We start from the raw sequence: 12,500 nt of genomic DNA, 5'->3' as shown, positions 1-12,500 counted from the left end.
GCCGCGTACGAGCCTACTCGAGGCGGAAGAACGAAGCCAGCAAGGGCCTGGCCGCAAGTGCGTTCAATTGTCGGGACGTCCAAGTCCCTCGTTCTTCCGTGCTTCCTCTTTCGGCAAGTCGTTGCGGCACCTTCCCAAAGCGCGCAGACCCGCTAATCGCGACGAGCGCGACGTGGCCGTGCCGCCTTTCCCTCGGCAGCAAGCAAAACGCCTGGCAACGTCGACGCTCCCCTAACCGCGATCTCGCACCGTGTTTCGTGTGGCGAATTCAAAAGCCGGCCGGCGCTGCTGCAACCATTACGGTCGGTACGCATACGCCGCGGAGGGCGGGACGGTCATCGGAGCGTGCGGTTCCTCCATCGAGTACTGCGCACCTCGGCCGTCGCATCGCCGTGCCATGACCGGCCGCGCGTCAACGCGAACCGGTGCCAGCGAGATCCCTCGCCTGCAAGAACCGACCGGCAGCCTCCGTCACCCGAGGACGCGGAGGCGCTTGCCGCGGACGGCGGGACGGTATGCACTGGTGCACAGCGGACCCGTCACATCGCCAGTTCCTTGACCGACCGCCGACGCTTGTGCCGTTCCTCTCGTACTTGGCAGTCGCCGCGCGATTGTCGGGTCTCGTTCTTGCACGCTCGAACGGTCGGGAGGGCACTCGGCTGGCGTTTCGGGAACGCGCAGCCTCGCCTTCTACCGACGTAACCACGACTCGCCGTTCGCGCTCCGCCGCTCCTGTTTACAGTACTAGGCGGTCCCGCAGCGGTCGGGTCGCGCATTTCGAGCGCTTCGAGCCACGGTGCAGTGGCGGGTCGAAAGCCGACCTATGAGTGCGTTGCGCCGTTTGTACCCGCGTCCGCCACCTGGCCGACCGTCCAAGGTCGCGGTGTTGGCGTCCGCTGGGCGCAACAATTTGTCACGGGGTGCCGCTCCACATTCAGGCAGCCCCGTGGGGAAAAGCCGACCCCGCGTCCAAACGGGGTCAGCGGCAGAAAGTGTCGGGCGCAGACGCAGCTGAGGCGCTCACCCTTCACAATCCGTTAATGATCCTTCCGCAGGTTCACCTACGGAAACCTTGTTACGACTTTTACTTCCTCTAAATGATCAAGTTTGGTCATCTTTCCAACAGACCGGCGCAACCGAAAGGCCGCGCCGGACATCGGTCCGAAGACCTCACTAAATCATTCAATCGGTAGTAGCGACGGGCGGTGTGTACAAAGGGCAGGGACGTAATCAACGCGAGCTTATGACTCGCGCTTACTGGGAATTCCTCGTTCAAGGGGAACAATTGCAAGCCCCTATCCCAATCACGAAAGAAGTTCCACGGGTTACCCAGTCTTTTCAGACAGGGATAAAGACACGCTGCTTCCTTCAGTGTAGCGCGCGTGCGGCCCCGGACATCTAAGGGCATCACAGACCTGTTATTGCTCTGTTTCGTGCGGCTAGGAGCCGCTTGTCCCTCTAAGAAGGTTGTAAGGTGCTGGGAACCCCGCACCTATTTAATAGGCTAGAGTCTCGTTCGTTATCGGAATTAACCAGACAAATCGCTCCACCAACTAAGAACGGCCATGCACCACCATCCACCGAATCAAGAAAGAGCTCTCAATCTGTCAATCCTCCCAGTGTCCGGGCCGGGTAAGTTTTCCCGTGTTGAGTCAAATTAAGCCGCAGGCTCCACTCCTGGTGGTGCCCTTCCGTCAATTCCTTTAAGTTTCAGCTTTGCAACCATACTTCCCCCGGAAACCCAAATACTTTGGTTTCCCGGAAGCTGCCCGCCGAGTCATTTGAGTAACTCAGGCGGATCGCTGGTTGGCATCGTTTATGGTCAGAACTAGGGCGGTATCTGATCGCCTTCGAACCTCTGACTTTCGTTCTTGATCAATGAAAACATCTTGGCAAATGCTTTCGCAGTAGTTCGTCTTGCGACGGTCCAAGAATTTCACCTCTAGCGCCGCAATACGAATGCCCCCGTCCGTCCCTCTTAATCATTACCTCGTATTCCAAAAACCAACAGAACAGAAACGAGGTCTTGTTCTATTATTCCATGCAAGTTTATTCAGGCGACTCGCCTGCGTTGAGCACTCTAATTTTTTCAAAGTAAAGCACCGGCCATCTCGAGGCACACAATGAAGTGCACCAAGAAAGAACCGGCATGATGTTCAGTCCGAGCCGTCGCATCGGGTAGATGCACTACTCGTCTGGAACTGAGATCCAACTACGAGCTTTTTAACCGCAGCAGCTTTAGTATACGCTATTGGAGCTGGAATTACCGCGGCTGCTGGCACCAGACTTGCCCTCCAATTGATCCTCGTTAAAGGATTTAGAGTGTACTCATTTCAATTACGGGGCCTCAAAAGAGTCCCGTATTGTTATTTTTCGTCACTACCTCCCGTGCCGGGAGGGGGTAATTTGCGCGCCTGCCTGCCTTCCTTGGATGTGGTAGCCGTTTCTCAGGCTCCCTCTCCGGAATCGAACCCTGATTCTCCGTTACCCGTAACAACCATGGTAAGCAAGTAACCTACCATCGAAAGTTGATAAGGCAGACACTTGAAAGAAACGTCGCCGGCTCGTGGCCATGCGATCAGCACAAAGTTATCCAGAGTCACCACACAATACGGGCCGAAACCCGATCGATCTTGTCTAATAAAAGCACCCGTTACCCAAAGGGCTCCAGGCTCACTGCATGTATTAGCTCTAGAATTGCCACAGTTATCCAAGTAGGAAGAAACGATCTAAGGAACCATAACTGATTTAATGAGCCATTCGCGGTTTCGCCTTATTTCGGCATGTACTTAGACATGCATGGCTTAATCTTTGAGACAAGCATATGATTACTGGCAGGATCAACCAGGTAATCGTTCGACTGCGCGTCCGTCCTCGCCTTCGGCGGGCCGGACGCAGTCTGTGTGCGGCGGAGGCCACCTTCAGGCGCCCCAACACGCTTATTTTGCACTCCGAGATGACGGCGTTCGAGCTCGCTACGGCACAACCTTCCGAAAGACGAGTGGGAGCCGTGCGGCAAGAAGCACGTTCATGCTCGCTCTTTTTCGTTGCATCGACTCGGTCGCGCCGTGCGGGTTGCCCAAGCCCGCTGCACTGTCGGTGGACCGGCCGGAACTAGCAACGGAGCCGAGACTGCAAAGCCGCCAGACGACGGTCACGCCCGCGTCTTCGGCGCTTCATCTGAATCGCCCGAGGACGACACGGAACACACCTCGATATCGTGGTAAAACGGCACCGTCCGACAACCAGCCCCTAACGCATCAAGCGGATGAGGCTGCAGACGACTGCCGTGGATTCCCCTGGAGCAGACCCGAGGACACGCTTGACGAGGCCGAAGCCCGCCGCATATCAGACACCCGGTCGCTTTCGCGTACGCCGCTCACGAGAACCCCCACATAATAGCAGCGATAAGTACCCAGACCTCCTTGGGCACTAATACGAGCGTACTCGAGAAAATTTCACCGCGGGTGTGCCCCGAAACGTGTGGCACGTTGAGCGTGCCACAAGTCTACGTCGCTCTCAAACCCGCCGAGGTCGTAGAATTTGCGACCCTACTCACGAAATTCCCACCGAGGATACGGCCGCAAACGTACCGCACCTTGGGTAGGCCACGAGTTTGTGCAACACTACGCTGACGGCACAGCACCGAGGTCGTGCGCGCACGCACGGGAAAATTCCGCCGCGGTTTCTGCCGAAAACGTGAGGCACCACGACTCTCCGCAAGTTCGCGTCGACTGCGAAAGACCGAAGTCGTGAACGACGTGTCCGCTACTCGCCGCCGACACGCTGGACACCAAACGTACAACGACTCGACGGCGTCGTAGAGGCCCACGACGCGGTTTTCCTTAACGACGTCTCGGCGTGGCACCGACAGGTTAGAACGGCCGACCAACGTTCCCTGTCCGCCGTTCGGCTCAGTCGAAGGGCTCGGCGACTTCGGCAACGCTGCGAAGCCGCACGGTGACGCACGCCATGTCCCCATTTTTTTTTTTTTTTCTTTCTGCGTCTGCCGGGGTGCCCCTATAATAGCAGCGATAAGCACCCAGACCGCCGTGGGTCGCTCGCCCCGGCTGACGTGGTTTTTCGTACTCCTGCGGCGGTCGCCGTCAAGCACGTCCAAATACGCTACTTTCGTGGGCGCATTCACGCTCTTTCGCTTCGCCGGAGTGCCAGCACTCACTCTGCCAAAAACGGCGAACATCCGAGCGGCGGTTCCCACTTTTGCGTCGGCGTCGCAAACCCCGCCCCGGCAGACGAGGTTTGCCGTACTCGTGCGACGGTGGCCGGCGGGCACGTCGAAAGACGCCGATATCGTGCGCGAATTGGCGCACCTTGGCTTCACCGGAGTGCCGCCACTGACTCCTCCAAAAACGGCGAAGATCCGAGCGGCGCTTCCCACTTTCGCATCGGCGTCCCGAACTCCGCCCCGGCTGACGCGGTTTACCGTACTCGTGCGACGGTCGCCGGCGAGCACGTGGAAAGACGCCGATATCGTGCCCGAATCGGCTCCGTTCGGCTTCGCCGGAGTGCCAGCACTGGCTCGGCGAAAGACGACGAACATCCGAGCGACGGTTCTCACTATTGCGTACGCGTCGCAAACCCCGCCCCGGCAGACGCACTTTGCCGTACTCGTGCGACGGTCGCCGGCGAGCACGTAGAAAGACGCCGATATCGTGCCGGAATCGGCCCCGTTTGGCTTCGCCGGAGTGCCAGCACTCACTCGGCCACAAACGGCGAACATCCGAGCGGCGGTTCCCACTTAGCCGTCGGCGTCCCGAACTCCGCCCCGGCAGACGCGGTTGCCGAGCTCGTGCGACTAGCGACCGCGAAGCCGTCTCGCGACGCCGCTTTCGTGCGCGGCTCCCACTGCGACCTGGGTCACCCGAGGTCGACGAGCAAGAAAGAATGTCGAAAAAAAATTTTTTTTTTTTTGCGTCTGCCGGGGTGCCCCTATAATAGCAGCGATAAGCACCCAGACCGCCATGGGTCGCTCGCCCCGGCTGACGTGGTTTTTCGTTTTCCTGCGGTGGTCGTCGTCAAGCACGTCCAAACACGCCACTTTCGTGGGCGCATTCGCGCTCTTTCGCTTCGCCGGAGTGCCAGCACTCACTCTGCCAAAAACGGCGAACATCCTAGTGGCGGTTCCCACTTTTGCGTCGGCGTCGCCAACCCCGCCCCGGCATACGCGGTTTGCCGTACTCGTGCGGCGGTGGCCGGCGGGCACGTCGAAAGACACCGATATCGTGCGCGAGTCGATGCTTCTTGGTCTCGCAGGAGGGCCGCCACTCACTCCTGCAAAAACGGCGAAGATCCGAGCGGCGCTTCCCACTTTTTCGTCGGCATCGCAAACCTCGCCCCGGCAGACGCGCTTTGCCGTACTCGTGCGACGGTCGCCGGCGAGCACGTCGAAATACGCCGATATCGTGCCCGAATCGGCCCCGTTTCGCTTCGCCGGAGTGCCAGCACTCACTCGGCCAAAAACGGCGAACATCCGAGCAGCGGTACCCACTTAGCCGTCGGCATCCCGAACTCCGCGCCGGCTGACGCGGTTGCCGAGCTCGTGCGACTAGCGACCGCGAACGCGTCTCGCGACGCCGCTTTCGTGCGCGGCTCCCATTGCGACCTGGGTTACCCGAGCTCGACCAGCAAAAAAGAAGGTCGAAAAAAAATTTTTTTTTTCTGCGTCTGCCGGGGTGCCCCTATAATAGCAGCGATAAGCACCCAGACCGCCGTGGGTCGCTCGCCCCGGCTGACGTGGTTTTTCGTACTCCTGCAGCGGTCGCCGTCAAGCACGTCCAAATACGCCACTTTCGTGGGCGCTTTCGCGCTCTTTCGCGTCGCCGGTGTGCCAGCACTCACTCTGCCAAAAACGGCGAACATCCTAGTGGCGGTTCCCACTTTTGCGTCGGCGTCGCCAACCCCGCCCCGGCATACGCGGTTTGCCGTACTCGTGCGGCGGTGGCCGGCGGGCACGTCGAAAGACACCGATATCGTGCGCGAGTCGATGCTTCTTGGTCTCGCAGGAGGGCCGCCACTCACTCCTGCAAAAACGGCGAAGATCCGAGCGGCGCTTCCCACTTTTTCGTCGGCATCGCAAACCTCGCCCCGGCAGACGCGCTTTGCCGTACTCGTGCGACGGTCGCCGGCGAGCACGTCGAAATACGCCGATATCGTGCCCGAATCGGCCCCGTTTCGCTTCGCCGGAGTGCCAGCACTCACTCGGCCAAAAACGGCGAACATCCGAGCAGCGGTACCCACTTAGCCGTCGGCATCCCGAACTCCGCGCCGGCTGACGCGGTTGCCGAGCTCGTGCGACTAGCGACCGCGAACGCGTCTCGCGACGCCGCTTTCGTGCGCGGCTCCCATTGCGACCTGGGTTACCCGAGCTCGACCAGCAAAAAAGAAGGTCGAAAAAAAATTTTTTTTTTCTGCGTCTGCCGGGGTGCCCCTATAATAGCAGCGATAAGCACCCAGACCGCCGTGGGTCGCTCGCCCCGGCTGACGTGGTTTTTCGTACTCCTGCAGCGGTCGCCGTCAAGCACGTCCAAATACGCCACTTTCGTGGGCGCTTTCGCGCTCTTTCGCGTCGCCGGTGTGCCAGCACTCACTCTGCCAAAAACGGCCAACATCCGAGCGGCGGTTCCCACTTTTGCGTCGGCGTCGTAAACCCCGCCCCGGCAGACGCGGTTTGCCCTACTCGTTCGACGGTCGCCGGCGAGCGCGTCGAAAGACGCCGATATCGTGCGCTAATTGGCGCTCCTTGGCTTCTCCGGAGTGCCGCCACTCACTCCTCCAAAAACGGCGAAGATCCGAGCGGCGTTCTCCACTTTCGCATCGGCGTCCCGAACTCCGCCCGGGCTGACGCGGTTTACCGTACTCGTGCGACGGTCGCCGCCGGGCACGTCGAAAGACGCCGATATCGTGCCGTAATCGGCCCCGTTTGGCTTCGCCCGAGTGCCAGCACTCACTCGGCCAAAAACGGCGAACATCCGAGCAGCGTTTCCCACTTTCGCATCGGCGTCCCGAAGCCCGCCCCGGCAGACGCGGTTTGCCCTACTCGAGCGACGGTCGCCGGCGATCACGTCGAAAGGCGCCGAATTCGTGCACGAATCGATGCTTCTTGGTCTCGCAGGAGGGCCGCCACTCACTCCTGCAAAAACGGCGAAGATCCGAGTTGCGCTTCCCACTTTTTCGTCGGCGTCCCGAACTACGCCCCGGCTGACGCGGTTTACCGTACTCGTGCGACGGTCGCCGGCGGGCACTTCAAAATACGCCGATTTCGTGGGCGCATTCACGCTGTTTCGCTTCCCCGGAGTGCCAACACTCACTCTGCCGAAAGCGGCGATCATCCGAGCGGCGGTTCCCACTTTTGCGTCGGCTTCGCAAACGGCGCCCCGGCAGACGCGCTCGTGCGACGTACTCGTGCGACGGTCGCCGGCGAGCACGTCGAAAGACGCCGATATCGTGCTCGAATCGACCCCGTTTCGCTTCGCCGGAGTGCTGCCAGTCACGGCGCAGAGAACGGCGAACAAGTGTTTTTTTTTTTTTTTCCTAGAATTTGTGTTATAGAAGGCACATTTGATATCGGACGATAATTTTCAACTTTATCACGCGCACCGATTTTCGTGTAGAGGTTTGCAAGTTTATGGGAATTTCTCCACTTGGAATAATGCGATTTAGTAGTACTACGAGAACTTCATGGATGTACTCAAGGGTACGGGGCAAGTCAGTTACGTCAACACCTGCAGATTTTTTACACTTCAAACTGAAAATTGTTGGTTGTGAGTCCTCGTGTGATATTAAAGGCCGATTCGCTAACACATAGAACAAAGAAAGAAAGGAAGAAAAAACGCCCGCGCTCGCTCAAGAAACCTGGGTTCGCAACAAGTGGCAACAACAAGCAACCGAGCGAGTGCGCCAAAACCCGTGGCGGCCGAACAAACGCGAAGTCCCAACCGCGTCAGCCGGGGCGGCACGGGACAGGAAAAATCACTTCAGCCGGGGCGGCGGGGCACCGAATAAACCTCGTCACCTCGTCGCAGGATAAAAGAGGAAACAAAAAGTCTAAACAGCGTCTGCTGGAGCGAATGCGTAATAAAACAACAACAACAACAAAAAAAAAACACCCGCGCTCAAGAAGTCTGCAATCCTCACAAAAGGCGACTGTGACCGAGCAGCGTCAGCCGGGGCCGTGCGGAAACGGAAAAACCGCGACTACCGGGGCGTCGAGGCACCGAAAAATCCACTTCAGCCGCGGCGAAAAAAAAAACAAAAAGAAAGACGGAGGGGGGGGGGGAACCACGTCTGCCGGGGCGAAGGAAAAAAAAAAACGCGTCTGCCGGGGCGAGCCCGGGTGCGGCACCACCGGGAAAACTGTGGCAAACAGACATGGCGATCGAGTGAGTGGGCCGCCAGCCAGGCTCAGCCAAAAAGTGCAAAGTCCGAACTGCGTCAGCCGGGGCGGCAAAAACCGCGTCAGCCGGGGCGGCGCAAAAAACCGCGTCTGCCGGGGCGGCACGAAACCGCGTCAGCCGGGGCGGGGCGAAAACTGCGTCAGCCGGGGCGAAAAGAAAAAAAAAAAACGCGTCTGCCGGGGCAAGCCCGGGTGCGGCACCACCGGGAAAACTGTGGCAAACAGACATGGCGATCGAGTGAGTGGGCCGCCAGCCAGGCACAGCCGAAAAGTGCAAAGTCCGAACCGTGTCAGCCGGGGCGACGCAAAAACCGCGTCAGCCGGGGCGGCGCGAAAACCGCGTCAGCCGGGGCGGCACGAAACCGCGTCAGCCGGGGCGGCGCGAAAACTGCGTCAGCCGGGGCGGCGCGAAAACCTCGTCAGCCGGGGCGAGCGAAAAGGGGGGGGGGAACCACGTCTGCCGGGGCGAAAGAAAAAAAAACGCGTCTGCCGGGGCGAGCCCGGGTGCGGCACCACCGGGAAGACTGTGGCAAACAGACATGGCGATCGAGTGAGTGGGCCGCCAGCCAGGCTCAGCCCAAAAAGTGCCAAGTCCGAACTGCGTCAGCCGGGGCGGCAAAAACCGCGTCAGCCGGGGCGGCGCGAAAACCGCGTCTGCCGGGGCGGCGCGAAAACTGCGTCTGCCGGGGCGAGCCCGGGTGCGGCACCACCGGGAAAACTGTGGCAAACAGACATGGCGATCGAGTGAGTGGGCCGCCAGCCAGGCACAGCCGAAAAGTGCTAAGTCCGAACTGCGTCTGCCGGGGCGGCACGAAACCGCGTCAGCCGGGGCGGCGCGAAAACCGCGTCTGCCGGGGCGGCACGAAACCGCGTCAGCCGGGGCGGCGCGAAAACTGCGTCAGCCGGGGCGAGCCCGGGTGCGGCACCACCGGGAAAACTGTGGCAAACAGACATGGCGATCGAGTGAGTGGGCCGCCAGCCAGGCACAGCCGAAAAGTGCTAAGTCCGAACTGCGTCTGCCGGGGCGGCACGAAACCGCGTCAGCCGGGGCGGCGCGAAAACCGCGTCTGCCGGGGCGGCACGAAACCGCGTCAGCCGGGGCGGCGCGAAAACTGCGTCAGCCGGGGCGAGCCCGGGTGCGGCACCACCGGGAAAACTGTGGCAAACAGACATGGCGATCGAGTGAGTGGGCCGCCAGCCAGGCACAGCCGAAAAGTGCTAAGTCCGAACTGCGTCAGCCGGGGCGGCAAAAACCGCGTCAGCCGGGGCGGCGCAAAAAACCGCGTCTGCCGGGGCGGCACGAAACCGCGTCAGCCGGGGCGGCGCGAAAACTGCGTCAGCCGGGGCGAAAGAAAAAAAAAAAAACGCGTCTGCCGGGGCGAGCCCGGGTGCGGCACCACCGGGAAAACTGTGGCAAACAGACATGGCGATCGAGTGAGTGGGCCGCCAGCCAGGCACAGCCGAAAAGTGCTAAGTCAGAACTGCGTCTGCCGGGGCGGCACGAAACCGCGTCAGCCGGGGCGGCGCGAAAACCGCGTCTGCCGGGGCGGCACGAAACCGCGTCAGCCGGGGCGGCGCGAAAACTGCGTCAGCCGGGGCGAGCCCGGGTGCGGCACCACCGGGAAAACTGTGGCAAACAGACATGGCGATCGAGTGAGTGGGCCGCCAGCCAGGCACAGCCGAAAAGTGCTAAGTCCGAACTGCGTCTGCCGGGGCGGCACGAAACCGCGTCAGCCGGGGCGGCGCGAAAACCGCGTCTGCCGGGGCGGCACGAAACCGCGTCAGCCGGGGCGGCGCGAAAACTGCGTCAGCCGGGGCGAGCCCGGGTGCGGCACCACCGGGAAAACTGTGGCAAACAGACATGGCGATCGAGTGAGTGGGCCGCCAGCCAGGCACAGCCGAAAAGTGCAAAGTCCGAACCGTGTCAGCCGGGGCGACGCAAAAACCGCGTCAGCCGGGGCGGCGCGAAAACCGCGTCAGCCGGGGCGGCACGAAACCGCGTCAGCCGGGGCGGCGCGAAAACTGCGTCAGCCGGGGCGGCGCGAAAACCTCGTCAGCCGGGGCGAGCGAAAAGGGGGGGGGGGGGGGAACCACGTCTGCCGGGGCGAAAGAAAAAAAAAACGCGTCTGCCGGGGCGAGCCCGGGTGCGGCACCACCGGGAAGACTGTGGCAAACAGACATGGCGATCGAGTGAGTGGGCCGCCAGCCAGGCTCAGCCCAAAAAGTGCCAAGTCCGAACTGCGTCAGCCGGGGCGGCAAAAACCGCGTCAGCCGGGGCGGCGCGAAAACCGCGTCTGCCGGGGCGGCGCGAAAACTGCGTCAGCCGGGGCGAGCCCGGGTGCGGCACCACCGGGAAAACTGTGGCTAACAGACATGGCGATCGAGTGAGTGGGCCACCAGCCAGGCTCAGCCAAAAAGTGCCAAGTCCGAACTGCGTCAGCCGGGGCGGCAAAAACCGCGTCAGCCGGGGCGGTGCAAAAAAACCGCGTCTGCCGGGGCGGCACGAAACCGCGTCAGCCGGGGCGGCGCGAAAACTGCGTCAGCCGGGGCGAAAGAAAAAAAAAAACGCGTCTGCCGGGGCGAGCCCGGGTGCGGCACCACCGGGAAAACTGTGGCAAACAGACATGGCGATCGAGTGAGTGGGCCGCCAGCCAGGCACAGCCGAAAAGTGCTAAGTCCGAACTGCGTCTGCCGGGGCGGCACGAAACCGCGTCAGCCGGGGCGGCGCGAAAACCGCGTCTGCCGGGGCGGCACGAAACCGCGTCAGCCGGGGCGGCGCGAAAACTGCGTCAGCCGGGGCGAGCCCGGGTGCGGCACCACCGGGAAAACTGTGGCAAACAGACATGGCGATCGAGTGAGTGGGCCGCCAGCCAGGCACAGCCGAAAAGTGCTAAGTCCGAACTGCGTCTGCCGGGGCGGCACGAAACCGCGTCAGCCGGGGCGGCGCGAAAACCGCGTCTGCCGGGGCGGCACGAAACCGCGTCAGCCGGGGCGGCGCGAAAACTGCGTCAGCCGGGGCGAGCCCGGGTGCGGCACCACCGGGAAAACTGTGGCAAACAGACATGGCGATCGAGTGAGTGGGCCGCCAGCCAGGCACAGCCGAAAAGTGCTAAGTCCGAACTGCGTCAGCCGGGGCGGCAAAAACCGCGTCAGCCGGGGCGGCGCAAAAAACCGCGTCTGCCGGGGCGGCACGAAACCGCGTCAGCCGGGGCGGCGCGAAAACTGCGTCAGCCGGGGCGAAAGAAAAAAAAAAACAAAGAAAAAAGCCCGCGCTTAATCAAAAGAAAACAAAGAAAAAAGCTTGCGCTTAATCAAAAGAAAACAAACAAAAAAAGTTCGCGCTTAAGCCTGGCGGTGGAACCACCGGGGCAAACAGACCTGGCGATCGAGTGAGTGGGCCGCCAGCCAGGCACAGCCAAAAAGTGCAAAGTCCGAACCGCGTCAGCCGGGGCGGCGCGAAAACCGCGTCAGCCGGGGCGGCGCGAAAACCGCGTCAGCCGGGGCGGCGCAAAAACCGCGTCAGCCGGGGCGGCGCAAAAACTGCGTCAGCCGGGGCGGCACGGAAAAACGAAAACCGCGTCAGCCGGGGCGACATCAAAATGAGGAAAAAAAAAAAAAAACTGCCTTAGGACACCTGCGTACACTTTCATGCGTTTGGGCATATCTCTCTGTAACACGCGCGCCCCTCGTTACGCGCGGCACTCTGTTTTCTCCGACACCCATATTTCGGCGGCATGTGGCACGCGCGCCCGTCCCTACGCACGGCACACCGCAGTGCTTTCTCGATATTTTTCTTTTCCTCCAACACCGTCATCTATAGGCTTTTAGTGACCTGTTGCTCGTGGCACAAGTTCGCTTGCTCTGACACCTCTTGCATGCGCACCGTTTTTGCGCACGGTGCTATGCCGCAAAGCACGGCAGTCGCATGCGTTTCTCTCAGGCACCTCTTTTTTGACACAACGCTGTGGTGCTTAGAAACACACGCGCCGCTTTTGCGCACAGAACTCCACCGTACAGCACGGTAGTCACGTTTGTTCCACACGAACAGCAGTGTGCATCGTGCTACGACACTTTGAAAGCTTTTTCT

General features: G+C 61.2%; 1 non-coding gene across 1 annotated transcript; it reads right to left on the bottom strand.

Annotated features, from left to right (window-relative positions):
* Nucleotides 1-1,038: 1,038 nt before the first annotated feature.
* On the bottom strand, nucleotides 1,039-2,851 carry LOC142790861 (small subunit ribosomal RNA). The gene has a single exon (XR_012889812.1). It is a non-coding gene; the product is annotated as a small subunit ribosomal RNA (ribosomal RNA).
* Nucleotides 2,852-12,500: the final 9,649 nt, after the last annotated feature.

Source organism: Rhipicephalus microplus, unplaced genomic scaffold, assembly GCF_043290135.1.
Source record: "Rhipicephalus microplus isolate Deutch F79 unplaced genomic scaffold, USDA_Rmic scaffold_134, whole genome shotgun sequence".
In the NCBI taxonomy this organism is placed as follows: domain Eukaryota; kingdom Metazoa; phylum Arthropoda; class Arachnida; order Ixodida; family Ixodidae; genus Rhipicephalus; species Rhipicephalus microplus.
The sequence above is the reverse complement of the archived record's forward strand: the minus strand, read 5'-3'. Positions and strand labels throughout refer to the sequence as shown.